Genomic DNA, 22,342 nt, shown 5'->3' on the forward strand with positions numbered 1-22,342 from the left:
AAGTAAGGTGGCTGTAGAAGTAGCTTAGACGTAGAATTTGTACATGAGTGGTGGTTACTGTGTATAATAAATGTGCTTTGATTTAAATCTTACTAAGCGGTGTATTGGATTATTGATCATTACTCGGACTTGAACCACGTGGCGGTATCATAAAGATACCTGGCTACTCAAGAGCAAAGGTAATAAAACAGAACAATTGAACTAAGGCAAAGTTAGCAACACATGGACCAGTACATTCTTACAGTCATGGACATGACTACCTGATTTCCAGAAGCTATACCTTTGAGAACAAGTACAGCTAAGGTCTTAGTGGAAATGTTGACGCAGTTTTTCACACGCTATGGCCTACCCTTGGAAGTACAATCTGATCAGGGATCTAGCTTTATGTCTAAAATTTTCCTGGGCATAATTTGTGGTCTCGGTATCAAACAATTGAAATCAACTGTTTAGCATCCACAAACTCAGGAAGCCTTGGAGAGATATCATCAAACTCTCAAAACCATGATTAGGGCCTATTGCCATGAGTATCGAAGAGATTGGGACAAGGGATTGGATATTTTACTATTTGCCACCAGAAATTCTCCAAACGAATCTACTGGGTTTAAGCTTATTTAGCTCCTGGACATGAGATACGGAGTCCATTAAAATTGATGAAAGACAATTGATCCTTAATGTTGGATTACATTTCCAAGTTTCTGGAAAGGCTCACAGGAGACTGTCAGGTAGCCCGAGAGCATTTAACGGTTTCTGGAGCCGAATGAAACTGCGGACAGACATACAGGCTAGTTCCAGAACCTTCCAGGCTGGAGATGAGGTATCAGTATTGTTGCCGTTGTCGGGTGAACCTCGGAAAGCGGAATTCAGTGGCCCCTATAAGGTGGTTAGGCAAGTGAGTCAGGTGACTTACTGAATCAATACTCCAGACTGTAGGAAGCAGGACTGGTTGTGCCACATGAACATGTTAAAGAAATACTATCGTAGGGAAGAGGAAGGAATGGACAAATGTGTCAGGTGGTACAAGTAGTGGAAGAAGACAGTGATAGGAAGAGTGAGGTAGGAGAAAGAAGGACAGTACACAGAATGACTTTCCGGTAGTACGACTAATAAATACAGCATCATAGGAGAATTAGAGGCCAGGTTTGCCTACTTAGAGGAAAAACAGTGGAAAGATCTAATTAAGATATTGAAACAGTAGAGACTGATTTATACAGACACACCAGGGTGCACTACGTGAACAAATCATGATGTCTGTTAGAGTTGAGATCAACGACTTCCGGGTGCGGCGATGACCAGCTGAGTTGCACGTTTCGGCAGCTCCCAGTGGAACGGACCTTTGGGCTTTTAATAAGAGCCTCAACGGCAATTTTAACGGCTAAAAGTACTGTGCGGTGAACCAGAAGGGAATCCCCCCTGGATACGGATGAAAAAAGGAGAGGAAGGTGGCCGGATTGCGGTAGATCCTTTAGAGCAGCGGCAAGGAAGGCAAGCAAAATCCAAGATGGCGTCGGAAGGTGGCAGTTTAATATGGGGCCCTGAACAACACGAGTTTTTGAAACGCTGCGTGGAAGAACTCAAAAAGGAAATGAAGAAGGAGCTGTTGGCCCCGATATTACAGGCGATCGAAGGGCTAAAGGAGGAGCAAAAGACCCAGGAGCGAGAACTTCGGGTCGTGAAGGCAAAGGCTGCCGAGAATGAGGACGACATACAGGGCCTGGTGGTGAAGACGGAGATGCACGAGGCACACCATAAACGATGTGTGGAAAGGCTGGAGGCGCTGGAGAACAACGCGAGGAGGAACAACCTAAGGATTCTTGGTCTTCCTGAAGGTGCGGAGTGAGCGGACGTCGGGGCATATGTGAGCATGATGCTGCACTCGTTAATGGGAGCGGAGGCCCCGGCGGGTCCGCTGGAGGTGGAGGGAGCATACCGAGTGATGGCGCGAGGACCGAGAGCAGGAGAAATTCCTAGAGCCATAGTGGTGAGATTCCTCCGTTTTAAGGACAAAGAGATGGTCCTTAGATGGGCAAAGAAAACTCGGAGCAGTAAGTGGGAGAACGCGGTGATCCGCGTATACCAAGACTGGAGTGCGGAGGTGGCGAGAAGGAGGGCGAGCTTTAATCGGGCCAAGGCGGTGCTTCACAAAAAGAAGATAAAATTCGGAATGCTGCAACCGGCAAGACTGTGGGTCACATATCAAGGGAGGCACCACTACTTTGAGACAGCGGATGAGGCGTGGACTTTTATCGTGGAAGAAAAATTGGAATGAGCGGGTTATTAAAAAAAAGAATGTTTGAAACAAAGTGGTGGGGCGAGTATGGGGGGCGAAGAGGGGGGTAAAAAGGGGGGAAAGAGGAGTTTTATGTTATTAATCCTGCGATGTGGTAACTTTTCTCTCTTCCACAGGAGGTGGTGGGGGGAGGAAAGGAGGTGGAGGAGATGGGGCGTTGGCCATTGGGGGCGGGGCCAAGGGGGAAGCGCGGGCTCGGTTCCCGCGCTATGATAATCATGGCGGGAATAGGGAAGCAGGAAGGAGGGGGCATCGCACGGTGCGAGCCAAGGTCACGGGGGGAAGCCGAGGTCGGCCAGAGATTGCTGACTTCTGGGAGCAACATGGGGGGTGTAACTACGCTAGTGGGGGATCTGGCGGGGGGGTGTGGGAGGGGGGAACTATTGGGCTACTGCTGCTGGGGAGAGGGGGGAGCTGGTATGGGGTGGGATGGGCGGGGGGGCACCGCCTGGGGGGGGACACAGCTGCGTGGGAACCGGGTGAGGAGCTGGAAAAAGGGGATGGCTAATCAACAAGGGGGGGGGGTAAAAAGCCCCCCAACCCGGCTGATCACGTGGAACGTGAGAGGGCTGAACGGGCCGATAAAGAGGGCACGGGTACTCGCACACCTTAAGAAACTTAAGGCAGACGTGGTTATGTTACAGGAAACGCACTTGAAACTGATAGACCAGGTGAGACTACGCAAAGGTTGGGTGGGGCAGGTGTTCCATTCGGGGCTAGATGCGAAAAACAGGGGGGTGGCTATATTAGTGGGGAAGCGGGTAATGTTTGAGGCAAAGATTATAGTGGCGGATAGCGGGGGCAGATACGTGATGGTGAGTGGCAAACTACAGGGGGAGACGGTGGTTTTGGTAAACGTATATGCCCCGAACTGGGATGATGCCAATTTTATGAGGCGTATGCTAGGACGCATCCCGGACCTAGAGGTGGGAAAGTTGGTAATGGGGGGAGATTTCAATACGGTGTTGGAACCAGGGCTGGACAGGTCGAGGTCCAGGACTGGAAGGAGGCCGGCAGCAGCCAAGGTGCTTAAAGATTTTATGGAGCAGATGGGAGGAGTAGACCCGTGGAGATTTAGCAGACCTAGGAGTAAGGAGTTTTCGTTTTTCTCCTATGTCCACAAAGTCTATTCGCGAATAGACTTTTTTGTTTTGGGAAGGGCGTTGATCCCGAAGGTGAGGGGAACGGAGTATACGGCTATAGCCATTTCGGATCACGCTCTACATTGGGTGGAGTTGGAGATAGGGGAGGAAACAGAAGGGCGCCCACCCTGGAGAATGGACATGGGACTAATGGCAGATGAGGGGGTGTGTCTAAGGGTGAAGGGGTGCATTGAAAAGTACTTGGAACTCAATGATAATGGGGAGGTCCAGGTGGGAGTGGTCTGGGAGGCACTGAAGGCAGTGGTTAGAGGGCACTCAATAAGGGCACATAAAGGAAAGCAGGAGAGTAAGGAACGGGAGCGGTTGCTGCAAGAACTTCTGAGGGTGGACAGGCAATATGCGGAGGCACCGGAGGAGGGACTGTACAGGGAAAGGCAAAGGCTACACGTAGAATTTGACTTGCTGACAACGGGTACAGCAGAGGCACAGTGGAGGAAGGCACAGGGTGTACAGTACGAATATGGGGAGAAGGCGAGCAGTTTGCTGGCCCACCAATTGAGGAAAAGGGGAGCAGCGAGGGAAATAGGGGGAGTGAGGGATGAGGAAGGAGAGATGGAGCGGGGAGCGGAGAGAGTGAATGGAGTGTTCAAGGCATTTTATAAAAAATTATACGAAGCTCAACCCCTGGATGGGAGGGAGAGAATGATGGGCTTTCTGGACCGGCTGGAATTTCCCAAGGTGGAGGAGCAGGAAAGGGTGGGACTGGGAGCACAGATTGAAACAGAGGAAGTAGTGAAAGGAATTAGGAGCATGCAGGCGGGGAAGGCTCCGGGACCGGATGGATTCCCAGTTGAATTTTACAGGAAATATGTGGACTTGCTCGCCCCGCTATTGATGAGGACCTTTAATGAGGCAAAGGAAAGGGAACAGCTGCCCCCGACTATGTCTGAGGCAACGATATCGCTTCTCCTAAAGATGGAAAAGGACCCGCTGAAATGCGAGTCCTATAGACCTATTTCCCTCCTAAATGTAGACGCTAAGATTCTGGCCAAGGTAATGGCAATGAGGATAGAGGATTGTGTCCCGAGGGTGGTCCATGAGGACCAAACTGGGTTCGTGAAGGGGAGACAGCTGAATACGAATATACGGAGGCTGCTAGGGGTAATGATGATGCCCCCCACCAGAGGGGGAAGCGGAGATAGTGGTGGCGATGGATGCCGAGAAAGCATTTGATAGAGTGGAGTGGGACTATCTGTGGGAGGTGCTGAGGAGATTTGGTTTTGGAGATGAGTATGTTGGATGGGTGCAGCTGTTGCCCCAGTGGCGAGTGTGGTCACGAATGGACGGGGATCTGCATACTTTCGGTTCCATAGAGGGACAAGGCAGGGATGCCCTCTGTCCCCATTGCTGTTTGCAATGGCGATTGAGCCCCTGGCAATAGCATTGAGGGGTTCCAAGAAGTGGAGGGGAGTACTTAGAGGAGGAGAAGAACACCGGGTATCTCTGTATGCGGATGATTTGTTGTTATATGTAGCGGACCCGGCGGAGGGGATGCCAAAGATAATGCGGACACTTCGGGAGTTTGGAGAATTCTCAGGATATAAACTGAACATGGGGAAAAGTGAGTTGTTTGTGGTGCATCCAGGGGAGCAGAGCAGAGAAATAGAGGACTTTCCGCTGAGGAAGGTAACAAGGGACTTTCGTTACTTGGGGATCCAGATAGCCAAGAATTGGGGTACATTGCATCGGTTAAATTTAACACGATTGGTGGAACAAATGGAGGAGGACTTCAAGAGATGGGACATGGTATCCCTGTCACTGGCAGGGAGGGTGCAGGCGGTTAAAATGGTAGTCCTCCCGAGATTCCTCTTTGTGTTTCAGTGCCTCCCGGTGGTGATCACGAAGGCTTTTTTCAAAAGGATCGAAAAGAGCATCATGAGTTTTGTGTGGGCCGGGAAGACCCCGAGAGTGAGGAAGGGATTCTTACAGCGTAGTAGGGATAGGGGGGGGCTGGCACTACCGAGCCTAAGTGAGTACTACTGGGCCGCCAATATCTCAATGGTGAGTAAGTGGATGGGAGAAGAAGAGGGAGCGGCATGGAAGAGATTGGAGAGGGCGTCCTGTAGGGGGACTAGCCTACAAGCTATGGTGACGGCCCCATTTCCGTTCTCACCGAAGAAATACACCACAAGCCCGGTGGTGGTGGCGACTTTGAAAATTTGGGGACAGTGGAGACGGCATAGGGGAAAGACGGGAGCCTTGGTGGGGTCCCCGATAAGAAATAACCATAGGTTTGCCCCGGGGAGAATGGATGGGGGATTTGGAATATGGCAAAGAGCAGGAGTAATGCAACTGAAAGATCTGTTTGTGGATGGGAAGTTCGCAAGTCTGGGAGCGCTGACCGAGAAATATGGGTTGCCCCAAGGGAATGCATTCCGGTATATGCAACTGAGGGCTTTTGCGAGGCAACAGGTGAGGGAATTCCCGCAGCTCCCGACTCATGAGGTGCAGGACGGAGTGATCTCAAAGACATGGGTGGGGGACGGTAAGGTGTCAGATATATATAGGGAAATGAGGGACGAGGGGGAGATTATGGTAGATGAGCTGAAAGGGAAATGGGAAGAAGAGCTGGGGGAGGAGATTGAGGAGGGGCTGTGGGCGGATGCCCTAAGTAGGGTAAACTCATCGTCCTCGTGTGCCAGGCTAAGCCTGATTCAATTTAAGGTGTTACACAGGGCGCATATGACTGGAGCACGGCTCAGTACATTTTTTGGGGTAGAGGATAGGTGTGCGAGATGCTCGAGAAGCCCAGCGAATCACACCCACATGTTCTGGTCATGTCCGGCACTACAGGGGTTTTGGGTGGGGGTGACAAAGGTGCTTTCGAAAGTAGTGAGGGTCCAGGTCGAACCATGCTGGGGGTTGGCTATATTTGGGGTTGCACAAGAGCCGGGAGTACAGGAGGCGAGAGAGGCCGATGTTTTGGCCTTTGCGTCCCTAGTAGCCCGGCGCAGGATACTGTTGATGTGGAAGGAAGCCAAGCCCCCGGGGGTGGAGACCTGGAGAAATGACATGGCAGGGTTTATAAAGCTGGAACGGATTAAGTTCGTCCTAAGGGGATCGGCTCAAGGGTTCACCAGGCGGTGGCAACCGTTCGTCGAATACCTCACAGAAAGATAGAGGGAATGGAAAAGAAGAAGGTAGCAGCAGCAGCCCAGGGGGAGGGGGGTGGGGTTGGGGGGGGGGGGAGAGGGGGGGGGAGGAACCAGAAGGACTCTCAGGGTTGTTAATATATATGTATAATATGTATAGGTCGTTGCTATAAGTAATTGTATATTGGACTGTTAAACCATATTTTTGGAGAGTGTTTATCTGAGACAAGGCAGTTGCCATTTAGTTTTAGTTTTAGTTTTTGTTATATATTATTTATTCTTTGTTTATAAAACAGGTCATTGTTATTTATACGGTTATATTATTGTGTAAAGGATACACAATGTACTGTGATGGTTGACCAAAAATTTTCAATAAAATATTAAAAAAAAAAAGAGTTGAGATCAACCTCTCCACCCTCTACCCTGGCGTGGCGGGGGGACCTGCTGGAATTCTTAACGCTTGAAAAGGTCAAAGTTGAACTGAGGGGAAGGATGGAGGGGTTTTACAATTCATGGGCGTTATTCATTATGCACTTTCGAGAATTGGATCACATTGAACATTAGGGGGTTGGGTGCTGGGAGGGTTGGGGGGAGGGGGACTGTATGTGTTAATGGTGACTATGGGTGATTCCTGATTCCTTTTTGTCATTTGTTTACGTTAACATGCGGGACAATGTCTGGGGTTTGGTGGGAGGATGGGATTGTTGTTATTGATATGGGGATTGACATTACATTCGTTACTGATTATTGTTTATTGTTGGGTGCAAATTTGGGAGAAAATGTGAAAAAGGAGAATAAAAAATATTTTTTAAAATAGCAAAACAAATCATGATGTAGACATAGGAAACTCTGAACTAATAAAGCTATACCCATATCGGCTGAATCCATGAAAACTGGCTCAGGGGCGGAGTGGTTAGCACTGTTGCTTCACAGCACCAAGGTCCCAGGTTCGATTCTCGGCTTAGGTCACTGTCTGTCCGGAGTCTCCCCGTGTTTGCGCGGGTTTCCTCCGGGTGCTCCGGTTTCCTCCCACAAGTCCCGAAAGACGTACTTGTTAGGTGAATTGGACATTCTGAATTCTCTCTCTGTGTACCCGAACAGGTGCCGGAATGTGGCGACTAGGAGCTTTTCACAATAACTTCATTGCAGTGTTAATGTAAGCCTACTTGTGGCACTAATAAAGATTATTATTATTATTATTATTATTATGGTACAGATCCAGTACATGTTGGAAAATGACTTAATTCAGCCTGGTACAAGTAATTGGAGTTCGCAGGTAGTGTGAGTGCCTAGGATAGATGGAACAACGCTGTTCTGCATAGATTAGTGGAAAATAAATGCCATCACTGAAACAGATTCAAAACCAATTCCAAGGTTGGAGGACTACATTGCTACAATAGGCTGTGCCTCCCTTCCTGTCAAATGTCGATCTATTAAAAGGATATTGTCAGATTCTGTTAACACCCAGAGCTAAGGAGATATCTGCCTTTGTAAAGCCACGAGGGTTATTTCAATGCAGGGTAATGCCATTTGGACCCAACAGCGCACCAGCAACATTCCAATGGCTTATGTCCCAAGTAGTGGCTGGAGTGCCTAACTGTGTGGAGACTTGGACCACATTGTAGTGTATGTTGACACTTGGAAAGAACATATGGAACAATTGTAGGAGTTATTCAAACAACTAGTGTTGGCCAGGTTGGTAATCAATTTGGCCAAAAACGAATTTGCCAAGGCAATAGTCACCTATTTTGGCCATGTGGTGGGACAGTGGTAAGATGTGCCCAGAATGGGCAAAGTAAGGCCATTGTTGGACTTTTCTGTTCCCAAATGCAAATGGGAAATTATGAGGTTCCTGGGCATGTACGGATTCTATAGGAAATTCGTACCAAACGTCAGTACAACAGCGGTATCTTTAAGCAATGTGCTGGGGAAACAAGCAAAAATGGTGTGGTCAGCAGACTGGCAAACGGCCTTTGAGCAGTTGAGGACCGCATCAATAAGTGAACCGGTGCTGGCCACCTCGGATTTTTCCAGACCATTTAAAATGGTCGCAAACGCCAGTGACCTGGGGATAGGAGCCGAACTATTACAAGACAATGGTGCAGCAATAGAGAGTCCAGTGGGGTATTAAAACAAAAAACTAAGTCTGTGCCAAAGAAAGTATTCCACCATTGAAAAGGAAGCCTTGCTACGAGCCCTTCAGCATTTTGAAGTATATGTCCGGCAAGACAATAAACAAAGCTGAAGTTTATACGGACCATAATCCCCTTGCGTTTATAGAAAAGTTTAAAACCCAGAACGCAAGATTATTTCTTTGGAGTTTATTATTACAACCGTTCAATGTTAAAATTGTACACATCCCCGGAAAGGATATTGCGATAGTGGATGCTTAATCACAAGTTTAAGGGCTGACTAGTTACCAATGTAGAAACTGGGAAAGGAACTTATATAATGAGGATGGATGAATGAATAAGTGTTTGTGATTTGTGTCTGGCATACCTCATAATTAAACACCCGCTTCCTGATGTTTCATTCCTTTTAGGGAGGGAGGTACCCTTCCAGCTGATTCCCTTTTTCCCATTTCTTTTATTTTGCCGTTATCGGAGCATTCCCAGCTATCCATTCTTTACCCTGGCTACCTGCCTTCCTTTCACTCTCCCACTTCCTTTTCAAGATTATGGGGGTGATGGAACAAAGGTTTAAATGTATGGATTAGCTCATAAACGTCAGCCATTATTGTTGCTTGTCTAGCGGACATCACCCTTTGGTCTTCATCATGGGTTTTTATCACAGGAAGTAGGGAATTCTTAATTCTTCCTTGAGAATGACCTCTCTCAGAGCCTCATAGGTAGTTTCAACTCCCAATGCTCATACCTATCTATTCAAATTGTTCTGCTTAACCTTTTAAAATTTAGTATACGTCTGTCCTGGCTGTCTCCTTAAATTCCAAAACTTTTGCTTATATGCCTTGGGAACTAATTCATATGCACACAGAATAGCCTTTTCTAACCCGTCATAATTTTCGAAGCAGTTTTAAATAAACCAAAGACAGGTCATTAAGAAAACCCTCAGCAGCTTCCAGAACCATCTTGTTATATTACTAGAAACTTGGTGTCTCTTTTTAACTTCTACTGTAACCCAAATGTCGCTGTCTACCATTCCAAAGATCACGGAACCAAGCCCCCAAAATATGCTACGAACCTCCTGGGCTAATGCGTGGTCAATTCTAGCCCCACTTGACCCAGAGTCCCAACATAGTTGAAATTAACACATCATTCTTAGAAAAATACTCAATGTCTTTGGCCCTTGGCTGCCCAATAATTACAGTCACCAGGTTTGTAAATGTAAACACAATTAATTTTATTAATCACAAAAACTATAATTAAATATGCAGCAAATACAACAGCTTAACTATTATCTAATTCCTAAATTCCCCCTCTTTAACTCGCCCCCTCCTCTCTACACACACACAAGACAGTTAAACAAACAGAGGGGAAAAGAAGGGTGTAAAAAAAATGATGAAAGTAACAGGATAAAAGTCTTTGTTACAGATGGTTGTCTTATAGCCCACCTTCCTTCAGTTTAAGTTTTCAGCTCAGGATTTCTGCTTTCAGTCTGTAATGGTTTTCACGGTAGATTCATCCAGGCTCTCTGTGGGTTCAGAAATACAGCAGCTTTTCTGGACAGAGAGAGAGAGACGCTACTTCTCTGTGGGCCCAGGGCCCAACTATCCTTTCATTGGTACTCTGAAAACCATCACATGCCAACCTGGCACCTGGCAGTGCCCAGTCACCCTGACAGTGTCACCCGGGTCACACTGTCAGAGTGCCCAGGTGGCAGTGCCCATGTGCCAGGCTGCCTGTGCCAAGGTGCCTGGGGGAGCGCCAGGGTGCCACCCTGCCCTGTCAACAACCACCCAGGGGGGAGGGGTCTCCAATGGTCTGCGACACTCCCCCCGCCCTTCCCCCCCCCCCCAGGTGCTGTATGACTGGTCCACATTTGTGGACTAGCCGCAGCCAATGAGTACCGGGTACCAGGTGAATCTGCCGCCTGGGTATTTAAATGAGGCAGAAGCCTCATTTAAAATTTCAGATCTCGATCCCACCCTCATTGGTCACGCCGGGTGGAGTGTGTCGGGTGACTCGCGCGAGGTACCGTACCCGGCGTCAAAATCAATTTGGGGCACACGCGCAATTCTCCTATTGCACCCTGCACAGGGTCGCTGAATCACACCCTCAGTCACTCAAACAGAGAATCCTGTCCATAAATTCAAATATCAATCTAAAATTCATAAAAAATAGTTCATTGACTTTCATTGAGGTGAGAAAGACAGAGCTGCAACCTGCTACTTTCTTGTCTGAAACTTATATTGTTTTAGAAAATAATTAACTGCAAAGACACATCACTGGATTTAGTATTAAAATGATAGATGGTTTTTAGACCTTAGTGCAGTTCCAAAATTATTATACTGCAGTTCTGGAAGATGGATGCAGAGCGCTCATTACAGCCTGTCCTTAACCCAGGCCAAATGTCTGAGGTTTCTACCCAGACTCTGAGAAATGTTCATTTCTCTCTGCAGCTGTTCTCATGCTCCCATTGCCCCTCCCCTGTATTTGGCTATTTTAAAAACCTGTGTCATTCCTTGAGTCACGGTATGTGACAGCCATAAGGGAAAGCAGGCCAGCAGAATCATTGCAGGGCAGAACGCTGACAACATGCAGGGGAACCCGCATCTATCAAAACACAAGAACCCAAAGAGATCAAGATCATGGAGCAGACACTGAATGCGTAAGGACATTCATGGAATTCCCCATGAGCAAAAGGTGCATGAGGCTGAACTGAATAATAATAATAATAATAATAATCTTTATTGTCACAAGTAGGCTTACATTAACACTGCAATGAAGTTACTGTGAAAAGCTCCTAGTCGCCACATTCCGGCTCCTGTTCAGGTACACTGAGGGAGAATTCAGAATGTCTAAATTACCTAACAGCACGTCTTTCAGGACTTGTGGGAGGAAACCGGAACACCCGGAGGAAACCCATGCAGACACGGGGAGAACATGCAGACTCCACACACTCAGTGACCCAAGCCGGGAATCAAACCTGGGACCCTGGAGCTGTAAAGCAACAGTGCTAACCACTGTGCTACCGTAGTGCCCATATCGGAAATGAAAAGAATCATTAAAGTGCTAACCCAGAGTTAAGAAAACAACGGTAGTTTGAAGGGATTTGTATTTGTCTTGGTAAACATTAGAAATAAGGTATGGTTTGATGTGGGTTTAATTCAATGTTTCTGTGCCTGGAAGAGTTAAGCCTATAGTTAGATTCATGCTGGATAACGGTGTTCATATGTGTGAGGTTGGTAAAGTTCCAACAATGTTTCTATTGTGCTTAGAGAGGATTACAGTGTGAAGAATAAATAAAAGACATAAGCATGTGTGTGTTGCTTAGCAACAGGGGTTTTGGATGGTAGAGATGATTTTAAGTTTTAATTTTAGGTGAATTTGTGGGTAGTTGGAGAATGGTAGTGAGAGAGCAGGCAGCTCTCCCACTCTGCTAGAAGCAGTTGGTTTAGAAGGCTAGAGACGGAATATCTCTCTCAGCTCTGCTAGAAGAAAAGCCATACCATTCAGTAATGGTTAAGAAAGCAAGCGCAGAGATCTGAAGAATGGCTAGTTAAGGAAACTAGAGAATGGAGGATTTTCCAAGACGTCTGATGTTACAGCTACTAAAATAGATAACTGTTCATTAAAGACAGACTGAGCGGAGAAGATGTCTGAGATGCCAGAAAGGCATCTGGAGTGATTATCAGGTTATGAGATTTTACTACAGCCTATCAAAATGTGAGTTGAAGTAACTATGGAAATCGATGGCTGGATCTCAGAGTTTGTGCAAAAGCAGTTAAGACAGCAGAAGCCTCAAAGGGGATGATGTAAAATTCTGGATTGGATTCACTATTAAAAGTAGAGTGGAAGCTTTGGTTAAAAGAGTAATTTGTAAAACCTGGGCCGCATTTCGGAATGCAAACCTTTAGCGTGGGACTCTCCGCTGGCTGATGCCGGAATCTGGAAACGCAATTGGGCGGAGAATCGGTTTTTGACGGGGAAATCGTGGTGGGTACCGGTTTCACGCCAAATGGCAATTCTCCAGTGTTTCGAAGGCGGCGTCAATGCATTCCACCCCGCACCTACAGTAAATGCCGTTGGTATATCATTAGTGGGCCTGACGCGGTATTCTCCGGGGGCTCCCCGATTCTCTGCCTCCACCGGGGCAATTCCCGACAGCGGGGTTCATTTCTGCTTTTAAAAATCATGAAACATGTGCCATGGCTGCTGAGAGAGAGAGAGAGAGGGTACAGAAAGTGTCCAACATCGCCAGGTTTGCTGACAGGTGTGCCACTGGCCAGAGGGCTTCTGCTGGGGCTGGGGAGAGTAGCGGGCGGTGGCCAAGAGGTGGGCTATGGGGTCGGGATGGACAGACATGGAACACCATTGGCGCAGCTTGCAAGGTAGCCAGGCAGCTGCACACGCCGCTGAGTGCCCACTCTGAACTTCGGGCCATGGGTCACCAGGCCACCTCTCCTAGGTGGCCTCTGGCCCGAGCCGACCCATCAGTGGGATGGGCATGCTCCAGTGCAACCAGTGCCCTCTTGTTGGCTGGGATGAGGGTGTGTGTGGGGAGTGAAGTGTGCATGTGCGGCTGCAGCTTCCTGATGAATTCTATCATGAATCCAGCACTATTTCTCATTGGAATTGATTGTGTTCTACGTGGCCCCAGTGCTAGCCCCTCAACAGTCACTGAATCGGTCCAGATGTGGCGGCAGATTTTGCTGTTGTGGAACATCCATGAGTCCTGCTCCGGCGTCAACTCTGAGGGCCCGATTCTCCGAAATTGCGTTTGGCGATTGGCCGGAGAATGCGTTTTTACACTGGAGTCGGGTCGGCGCCGTTTTTCCGATGCTCCGCCCCCTCAGAAACAGCGTACTCAAGGAGTATGCCGCATGCCGTCGGGATGGCTTCAGGACGTCACCGGAGGCCCTCCCCCGATGCTCCACCCCCGGCGTGGGGCGCTTGTACTCACAGTTTTCAGGGCCCTCGGGTGGCGGCTGCGGACTGTGTCCAGCACTGCCAAAGTCGGGGGGGGGGCCGTTTCGCTGGCAGGGGGGGGCTTCGGTGGGGGCTGTGGGGTTGTCAAGGGTGGCAAGAGGGATTACAGGGGGACAGTTTTTGGCAGGCCCGGTCCATGCGCGGCCACCGCACGGGGGCTTTACACGGCACAGCTGTTAGCCCCCACCGGGCGGAGGATCGGTGCAGAGGTGCCGCCGACATTTTGGTCGTAAGACCAGATGGATCCTGCGGACATAGCCGCAGAATCGGAGAGTCCAGCCCGTAGTCTCAGGCACGGAGAATCCAGTCCTTAATCTTTAAATCGATGTGTATTTGTTAAGCTAAGTGGGGAGTAAAGAAGGATGGTATTATAATCCAATTTTTTCCTGTTTAATAAAAAAAAATTATTGTTGTTAAAACTAATTAGCGGGGCTGTAACTGTTCCTCCACGTTTTATAAAAAACGGAAAAGATACTGGGCGGGATTTTCTAGCGGCCGACGCCGAAATCGGGAAAGGCGATTGGGCGGAGAATCAGCCGAAATCGTGGCGGGCGCCGGGTTCATGCTAAATCACAATCTCTGGCGCCTCGACAGCGGCGTCAGTGCTTTCTACTCAGCATGTACAGTTATCAACGTTTGCATATCATTAGCGGCCTGACCTGGCATTCTCTGGGGCCTCCGTGATTCTCCTGCTCCTCTGGGGGGAATTCGCGTAGGCAAGGTTCACTTGTGCCTTTAAAAATCTGGAAACAGGCACCGTGTCTGATGAGGGGGAGAGAGGCGGTAAGACATGCAGAGGCGCAATCATGGGCTACAGGTCCTGACACTGGCCGGGCTGGAAGGGGAAGGGTCGTGGCAGAGGTAGGGGCTGTGGGGTTGGGGTTACCTCCATGGGACCAGGTATGGACCGCCATTTCCGCAGACTGCAAGGCAGCCATTTTGCTTCGCCCTTCACTGACCACCCACCGTGGCCCGTGGTTCTGCAGAGTGCCACCGACCATATGGGTGCCCCCACCCCACTACCCACGTACCCCAGCCCCCACCCTCTGCCATACCACCACACCCCCAACCGGCCACCACACCCCTGGCAGGGCAGGACGCAGCCCACCCAAGGGCAACGCCCACAGTAGCCCCGATAGGGGGCGCCGTATGGGAGCCATGGAACTTACCGCTGGAAAAGGCACGTGTAGGTGACAGGCCGGTCTTCCCAAACCAAAAGAGGTTTCACCCGATTAATGTGCAGCTGGTGTGTGACCATTCGCTGCGCATCATACAGGTCTGCGCACGATAACCGGGCAGTGTGCATGACGTCTTCATCCTGGCACACTCAACAGTTCTTGGCCTCTTCGAGGCTCACCCCAGCTGGGAGGTTGGTTGCTGGGCGACAGGGGTTACCCACTGCAGTTGTGGTTGATGATGCTTATCCGGAGGCCACAGACTGACGCGGAGACTCACTGCAACAACACCCATGTAGCAACCAGGGCGTGATCGAGCGGTGCTTTGGCACCCTGAAGATGTCGGTCAGGTGCCTGGACCGCTCTGGAAGGGCCCTCCAGTATGATGCTGAGAGGGTCGCCCACATCGTGGTTATGAGCGGCCTTCTCCTGAGGGGGAAGAAACAGAAGATGCACAGTGTTAGACAGTCTGACGCATGAAGCCCAGAGGGTGGGTTACTGGTGGCTTCAGTGGCCGGTATTGGTGCTGGCATGTGGTGCAGGGTGGGAGTTCGGCCGGCCTCCGGGTGGGGGTTGGGGGGGGGGAGTAGAGTTATGGGTGGGGGAGGTTAGTGCCAGGGACACAGTGTTGCCTACTCACCCTGGCCACCCTTTTTTCCGGCACTGCTGGCCGGTCCGAACGGTGTTGCTGTTGGCGCTGACCGCCTCTGCCATCTGCGCCCAGGCCTGGCGAACATCGGCCACCTCCTTCCCACCCCAGCATACAGGGTCACCCGCCTCACCTCCACCTTCAGCAGGATCTCCAGTTCCACGTCGGTGAACCCCGGGGCCGCTCGCCTTGCTGCCATCTTGTTGACTGGGATGGTATGTGTGGAGAGAGCAGTGTGTATTTTGGCTGCAGCTTGTCAGCCTCCCGAGTGTCAATCGCAGGCCCGGCGAATCCCGCACCGTTTCCCATTGGAATCGCTTGTGTTCCACGTGGCGCCGGTGCTATCTCCTCAACAGCCGTTGAATCGCTCCAGGTGTGGCGCCAGTTTTGCTGTCATAGAACTCCACGAATCCTGCCTGGCGTCAATACTTAGGGCGGGATTCTTCCAACCCCGCTCGTCTGGTGACCGGAGAATCTCGCCCGAGGTCAATGGAGTTTTCCATTGTCCGCGTGTCGCCCGTGGCGATCTTGCGGCGGGCGGGGTGGAAGAATCCAGCCCTTAGTCTCTGGAACGGAGAATCTAGCCAATGCTCTTTTGAACCAGGGGGCTGGACTCTCTGCCCAGCCGCGCCACATTTCTGCCCCAACCCATCGGCGAGATTCTCCGTTACTCCGGGCAACGGCAAAATGGGGAATCCGGCCGGCGGAGAATCCCACCCAGGATTCTACTCTGGAATCTTTCCGTCCAGTTATACCATTAACTGGGATTGTAACACCAGTCACAGGGAGTAAATTAGTAACCTTGAGTTATAAATGTGCAAACTTTGTATTATATGGTTTGAAATACATAAGTTTAACTTTATCTCAAAAGCAGGTGGGCCAACGAGGGTTATTATTGTTCTCAGAAGAGGCAGGACTCACTGTCAGAGGTTCTATCGACCGAACTGACGTAATAAATTAAAGTTCCAGCACTTTATAAAACTTCATTGTACAATTATTTTTAAAATGTCAAGGCTAACGGCGCTCACAATTATTAATTGTAAATCGTTCTTCAACCTGTGCTGGGAAAGAGATATCCCATGAAATGTGAATCACAATATTTGGGAGGGAGAGTGAAAAATTTGAACTAATGCCACAACAGCAGCCCCCCCCCCCCCCCCAATGTGCTGTCCATCATATTGAGGACCTGTCCTTCATTCACTCCCTCAATGAGCAAGACCCCATACCAGCCTTGCCCCATTCAACCTGACTGAGTGGCCACAGCTTTGGCCACCCTCCTGCATCCTGAGCTGTCACCTCAGGCACAGGCATTGCCCCGAGCTTCACTGCAAGGCCTTGCGTTGCAACCTGATCAATGGGAGGCACCTGTCTATTCACACTTCACAACTTCTAGGTTGGAGCACTCTACACAGCAAATGTGCCCCAGCTAACTGTCAAAGGGGATGTGTGTGCTTGCCCAGTCAGACAATGGCACGGGAGACCATAGTGGTCACTGAATCTGGAAGTCAGCGTGCTAAGGGTTAACTGCTGAGCGGCAATCAATGTTAGTCACACACATCAGTGATGATTTAGTGGGCATAACTGGGTGAGCAATTTGACTCCAGGCATGTTAATTGAGTTGCAGCTGAATGATTTCAGCTGCAACAGAATGTTCATTACCACATATATTACCATTAGACATGCCCTTGTCAGTAATGAGCCTACAGCCCCCCACAATATTTGAGTGGATAGTCCGTGGCGAATGGCCACACCCACCGCACTGGCCCAGGCTTCCCTTTCCAGTGTAAGGGCCCTCCAAGAAGATCATGCCCAGGGGCAGAAGGCAGCCTTAGGAATAGTCATTTTAACACACGATTGTCCTCCCTTTCTGGCCCTCTACCCTGTCCTTCTGCTGGCCCTGAGTCTTCCCCCATTCTGGCCCTGGTGCCTTCATCCCTTAATCCTGAGTCCTTTGCCCTGTGGCTCTGGTGCCTTCAATCCTGAGCCCCATTGCCTTCATCCCTCAGCTCAGCTCCCTTTATCCCTCAGCCCCAGTGCCTTCACCCCTCAAACCAGTTACCATCACCCCTCAGCCCAGTTACCACCACCCCTCAGCCCAGTTACCATCACCCCTCAGCCCAGTTACCATCACCCCTCAGCCCAGTTACCATCACCCCTCAGCCCAGTTACCATCACCCCTCAGGCCAGCTATTACCATCCCACAGCCCAGCTGCCATCATCCCTCAGCTCAGCTGCCTTCACTCCTCAGCCTCGATACTTTCACCGCTCAGCCCTGGAGCCTTCACCCCTCAGCCACAGTGCCTTCACCCTTGAGCCACGAAGCCTTTACACATCAGCCCCAGTGCCTTTGCCTTGGGGTGGTGACCTGAGAGCAGGTTCAGCATGGGGAGATGCACAGCCAAAATTAGGAGGGTCAGCAAGTGAGTCAGGAAGGCACAGACATTCTCGACCAGTTAAATCACAAAGGAGTTTGGCAAGATGGGATGGTATTTATTTTAATGCAAGGAGTCTGACGAACAAGGCAGATGAGTTGAGGGCACAAATTAAAACACGGGGGTATGATGTCATTGCTATCACTAAGACATGGTTGACAGAGGAGCAGGATTGGCAGCTCAATATTCCAGGATATAGCATCTTCAGAGGAGACCGGGAATGAGGTAAAAGAGAAGGGATTTTGGTCAGTTAATCAATTACATCAGTAAGAAGGGATGACATCTTAGAAGGCTCTTCAAATTTAACCTTATGCATAGAACTAAAAACCAAAAAGGAGCAATCACATTGATGGGTGTGTTCGATAGGCCCCTGAACAGTCCAAGAGAAATAGAAGAGCAGATATGTAGGCAAATTGCGAATAAGGTACTGTTAATAATATGGATAATGAGTTCTGAAAAAGCATTGAATATACAATGGTTTCAGTTCAAAGCGGACAAATCCACTGATCGAATGTACTGCAAAACTATGAAGAAATAACTGCTGCCTGAAAATCCCCTAATTAAAATTCTTTCTAAATATAAAATGTAATGCTATCATTGATTTATAATTTGAAAACACCTAAATTTCACAGGTGAATTAAGTAATGAGCCTTCTCAATGTTATTGATGTTTAATTACAGGCCACCGATGCAGTTACTCTGATATATGATGTGGCAGGCAGCGTCTCAAGTGCCTGAGCAACATAAAAGGAACATCTTTCAGCACCCTTCCCTCTCAGCCAGACGAGGTGTAATGTAGTTGAAATCAGCCTAGGGTGTAACTGAACCCACCTCCGATATGATGTAAAACAATTCAACTTATAGCCCAGCTTTTACAGTGATAACGATGGCAAAACCATCAACCTTCGCTGACGATATTTCTCAGTTACTGACATCAAATTCTGGAGTTTGCACATGTGGAGTTAAATGAGGAAATGCAGAAATTGTTGCCAATGATTCCATGCTTCCTCTTCGGATGAAGATCACTCCACACACCCCAAAAAATGCAATGAAGTGTAAATCTACACTCCCAATCTTGCTACTCTTTTCAATACTCAGAAACAAATTGATTAAATTTGCCAATTAAACAAATTAAACAAAATAAATATTTCCTTACAAGGACACTGTAGCTAAAACAAAACCTTAACACATCAAGATAAAATGTTGTTAGAATCATATAATCCCTACAACGCCAAAGGAGGCCATTTGGCCCATCAAGTCTGCACTGACTGTCTGAAAGAGCACATTACCTAGACCCCCCTGCCCTGTCCACGTAACCCAATAACCCCACCTAAACTGCACATCTTTGGACATTGAAGGGAAATTTAGTGGGGCCAATCTACCTAATCTGCACATCGTTGGACTGGGGGGAAAAACGGAAAACCTGGAGGAAACCCATGCACACACAGGGAGAACATACAAATTCTAAACAGCCCCCCAAGGTCGGAATTAAACCCGGGTCCCTGGTGCCATGAGGCAGTAGTGCTAACCACTGTTCCAGCATGCCACCCTGTTTTGGGGCTCAGTATTGCACCCCTACCTCCGTGATGCCCTCTGGGCATGGAAGGCCTCAAGTATGGATTCCGTGTGCTCCATCTCCAAGGACATCCGGCCAATCAATGTCACCATTTAAACCCTGGAAAAGTTTACCATTGTTGAATTCAATGACATTCTAAGTTCCTAATTATGGCTGAATGGCCTCACTAGCCCCGAAAAATAATGTTTAGATTTGGGAAATGTCAAATTACTCCATTATGATTTTACAAAACCCAATTTTTAATGTTGTTAAAGAAGGTTTGTGACAGGGCAGCACGGTGGCGCAATGGGCTAGCACTGCTGCCTCACGGCGCTGAGGCTCCAGGTTTGATCCCGCCCTGGGTCACTGTCTGTGTGGAGTTTGCACATTCTCCCCGTGTCTGCGTGGGTTTCACCCCCACAACCCAAAGATGTGCAGGGTAGGTGGATTGGCCACGCTAAATTGCCCCTTAATTGGAAAAAATTAATTGGGTACTCTAAATTTATTTTTAAAAAGAAGGTTTGTGACATTTCACATTCTACCTTCATTGCATTTGTTCCAATCATTTACAATGCCTGTTGTAAAATTTTGATGTAAACGTGAAAAGTTCAGCGTACTTTAGAACATAGAACATAAAGCATAGAACATACAGTGCAGAAGGAGGCCATTCGGCCCATCGAGTCTGCACCGACCCACTTAAGGCCTCACTTCCTCCCTATCCCCATAACCCAATAACCCCTCCTAACCTTTTTGGACACTAAGGATGGCCAATCCACCTAACCTGCACATCTTTGGACTGTGGGAGGAAACCGACTTTCTGGTTTTAGCTGTCTGTGAGAATATTTCAATAATGGAATTGGCTGCTCACCCTGCTTCATGACATCACTGTTGCTGGACACCTTGACATCTCCTTGATTTGGTGCCATCATTAAATTAACATTGGGAAAGGGGAAATGCTACAGAGATCAGCAGATCTTTTGGTTGGTTTTTCATTGAGGTCAACAGGGAGCTCCTTTGATTTGCTACTGACCACAAAATACCAGCCAACCTCAAAGACAGGGTAATGTAACTTAATATTCCTACAATTTTGACCACTATAGGAGAACCATTACTCAAGCTAAGTTTGTGCAGGCAATTTTACAAGAGTGCATATTAAAGGATAGTGCAGATGTCAAAATGCATATTGCACTAAGTAAGCAAATATATTTACCAAGGAATGAGAAATAGATTAACCAGCTTTCATCTGTTTTATGGCTCTCAGAGTGGCCGATTTTGGAATGTCCTTGATCAGGGATTGTGGGATGAACTTGTTGGAGCCAGGAAGCAGGAGCCAGAATCTGGGGGGAATGGTAACACTTTGGAATTTTGACCAGGGTGTCCCCCTCCCCCTTTACTTGGCAGGTAGATTGGTTCTCCGTCCAATTAGGGTGGTAGGTGGGGTTTATAATCATCTAACATCTTTATTACTGTCACAAGTAGGCCTACATTAACGCTGCATTAAGGTTACTGTGAAAATCCCCTCCTCGCCACACTCCGGCACCTGTCCGGGTACACGGAGGGAGAATTCAGAATGCCCAATTCACCTAACAGCACGTCTTTGGGGACTAGTGGGAGGAAACCGGAGCACGCGGAGGAAACCCACGCAGACATGGGGAGAACATGCAGCCTCTGCACAGACAGTGGCCCAAGATGGGAATCGAACCCGGGTCCCTAGCGCTGTGAAGCAACAGTGCTAACCACTGTGCTACCGTGACCCTCATTGAAGCTGAATGGCGAAACAGAGGCCTTCCAGTTTGTGAGAAAAATCAGGTTGAAGTAAAAGGTAAGGTATCAAGAGGCCACTTCAACATTAAAGTGCCCAGTCAGCAACATTATTAAAATTTCAAATCAAAGTAGAAAAAGTACCCAGGGCAATACTGTGTGGCAGCCTTTACATAGCAGCATTTGGCTGCGCCTGCACCCAGGCAGGCAGGAAGAACTTGGAGGCCTGCCTGGAGTGCTGCCCCCCTGACCTGCAGCTGGGGGCATGCCTCCAGGCATTTCAACTGCGTGAAGCTGCAATAAAAGCCTAGAGAAGTCTAAGTCATAGCTTAGAAACTGGGGCCTTGTAAGGTAGAGAAGCTTTTACATTTTAGTTTGACTAATCTGATTGTAGTTGAAGAAAGGTAATGAGAGAGAAGGCAGCTCTCACAATCCTGCTGGAAGCAGTTGGGTGGCACAGTAGCACAGTGGTTAGCACTGTTGCTTCACAGCACCAGGGTCCCAGTTTCCATTCCCAGAGCGTGGTGACTAGGGGACTTTCACAGCAACTTCATTGCCGTGTTAGTGTAAGCCGACTTGTGACACTAATAACGATTAATATTGATGATTATTATTGGTTTAGAAGGATAGAGGGAACATCTCTCTTAGCTTTGCCAGAAGAAAAGCCACACCATGGAGTAATGGTTAAGAAAACAAGTGCAGTGATCTGAAGAGCAGCTAGTTAAGGAAACTAGAGAAATGAAGAGACATTTCCTAAAAGTCTGAGGCTAAAGGTACTATAACAGAGAACTGTTCAGTAAAGACAGACCAAGCTGAGAAGGATGGCTGAGACGCCAAAAAAAGATATCTGAAGGAATTTTCAGATTTTTGAGATATTACTACTGTGAGTTGAAATAACTATGGAAATCAGGGGCTGGATCTCGGAGTTTAACTAAAAGCAGTTAAGACAAGGAAACCGAAGAGGGAGTGATGTAAGATCCTGGACTGGATGCGCTGTTAGAAGAGGAGAGAAACCTTTGTTTAAAAGTGTCATTTGGAAAATCTGGTCTGGAATTTTGAATGCAAATCACGAAGGGAAAAACTACTTATGAGATGACATTTTGAAGCATGTTTTTGGGAG

Source organism: Scyliorhinus torazame, chromosome 8 (assembly GCF_047496885.1).
Source record: "Scyliorhinus torazame isolate Kashiwa2021f chromosome 8, sScyTor2.1, whole genome shotgun sequence".
Lineage (NCBI taxonomy): Eukaryota > Metazoa > Chordata > Chondrichthyes > Carcharhiniformes > Scyliorhinidae > Scyliorhinus > Scyliorhinus torazame.